We start from the raw sequence: 2036 nt of genomic DNA, 5'->3' as shown, positions 1-2036 counted from the left end.
GCTACGAGTATACGGTCTTGCTGAAAAATGGCATTGCGTTCAGTTTCATTCTGTGAGTTCGACAGCTACTTGACTAATTAATGTTGTATTTTCGCCTTACGCGACTTGTTTATTTTTATAATATCGATATCACTCTGTCTCTCTGTTTTCTCTCTGTCTCTCTGTCCCTCTCGCCGATCTCCGCATTTTCTACAATAAGAACAGGGTCTACTCATTGGTGTCTCACAAACATAATTATGCATGACAAACTGGGTCACCATGTCGTGTGGCCTTGACCGCTGCAACCAAAACAAGTCTAGTCATTTGATTTATTTTTAGACACCAGCTTTTTCTCTCTCCCTTGAACTAATCGTAAACATGAGTGCACTTTTATACCCGGCAAAAAGCAGTTGTTGACAATTTACCTTGGCACACGTACAGCCGTGGCTGAAATGTATCTGGTCAGTGTTTACTGCTTGTTGTGTGCGGTGTGCATTGCATTAATACAGTTGTAAATATAAACAAAAAGGTACGCTGTAATGTAATACATAGATTCACAGAAAGTTGCATTTATATAGGTCACAGGTAACTTTGAGAGAGAGAGAGAGAGAGAGAGAGAGAGAGAGAGAGAGAGAGAGAGAAATATAGGACAAACAGACAAACATACACCGAGAGAGAGAGAGAGAGAGAGAGAGAGAGAGAGAGAGAGAGAGAGAGAGAGAGAGAGACGGAGAGAGAGAGAGAGAGAGGGCCGAGAGATTGAGAGAGTAAGAGTTCTTGCAATGGTGTGTGTGTGGTGTGTGTGTGTGTGAGTGTGTGTGTGTGTGTGTGTGTGTGTGTGAGTGTGTGTGTGTTCATATGTGTCTGTGTCTGTGTAGGTCTGTTTGTCGGTCTCTTAGGTTATCCCGATTTAATGCACAGACAAAAACAAAATCACACGAGCATGTAAACAGAAAGCAACGCAAACAAAGAGACCCATCAAGCCTATTTCATTTTGTTTTCAGAGGGAGATTACGCTGAAATTGACTCCTTCCTACGCCAGTCTGTTGCTGTAAGAGGTGAGTATGTAGCGCAAAACAATGCTGTCATATGCAAGTGTTTTATTCAATGTAATATATTGGGATGTTCTGAGTCAACTGAGTCTGTGTTCGTGGTACTAGCACAAAACGTTGGCAGAGAAAAGGCAGATTTGTTGTCACCTCTTTCTCTGCACTACAATATTAAATGTCATCTTGCTTTTCTAAGAAAGCAAATATATTGAAGCACCTGCGTAATGAAAATCTAGCAGCATTACACTAAATTGCATACTACTTGCTAAATGCGATAAATACTTTCCATGTTAAAATTAATTATTTACTTTGGAAATAAACACGAACACGTTTTGTTTGAAAAACAACTGTTTTACTATGCGCACTAGCAAAACTGTGTACACTTGGAAGTTCCACATTTAACTTATTGTCTCGGTCTAGTTTCCTCGTATTTTGATTATTATTTGATTAAACAGACAGGCCAAGCTGCAGACCGCCGCCTGTGAACTGTGTGCCTGTGTGAGTGTGTGTCGTATGTGTGTGTGTGTGTGTGTGTATGTGTGTGTATGTGTGTGTGTGTATGTGTGTGTGTATGAGTGTGTGTGTGTATGTGTGTGTGTGTATGTGTGTGTGTAGTGTGTGTGTGTGTGTGTGTGTGTGTGTGTGTGTGTTTAATTTTCTAAATTTGCTTCTCTATATGTGTGCAGTACAGCAACCTCCGCCTATGGCTCAGACTCAACTCCGAGCAGAAACGTAACTACACGAAATACTAGTTATAATAGCTTTTCACGGAGAGAGTGAATTCTGTACACCAAACTTCAATTCTAACCCGAGAAGACAGTCACCAATGTCACCACGGCCCTTACACTTTGCATCTCCATAATGGATTTGGACACATGTTTACGGATACTGTTTTAACAAAGGAAGCGAAACGGAGACTTTGCTGATTGGAGTGAGACCAGAGAGAGAGAGAGAGAGACGAAGTTTATCTCACTTCTCATCTTACAATGGTTAACTTCTTGACTGATG

General features: G+C 41.0%; 1 long non-coding RNA gene across 1 annotated transcript; it reads left to right on the top strand.

Moving 5' to 3' along the window:
- Nucleotides 1-179: 179 nt before the first annotated feature.
- Nucleotides 180-1780, top strand: LOC138951641 (uncharacterized). Its single transcript, XR_011451188.1, has 3 exons — nt 180-440; nt 984-1037; nt 1715-1780. It is a non-coding gene; the product is annotated as an uncharacterized lncRNA (long non-coding RNA).
- Nucleotides 1781-2036: the final 256 nt, after the last annotated feature.

This window comes from Littorina saxatilis, linkage group LG17, assembly GCF_037325665.1.
Source record: "Littorina saxatilis isolate snail1 linkage group LG17, US_GU_Lsax_2.0, whole genome shotgun sequence".
In the NCBI taxonomy this organism is placed as follows: domain Eukaryota; kingdom Metazoa; phylum Mollusca; class Gastropoda; order Littorinimorpha; family Littorinidae; genus Littorina; species Littorina saxatilis.
Note: the sequence above shows the minus strand (reverse complement) of the source record. Positions and strands in the feature narration are given on the sequence as shown.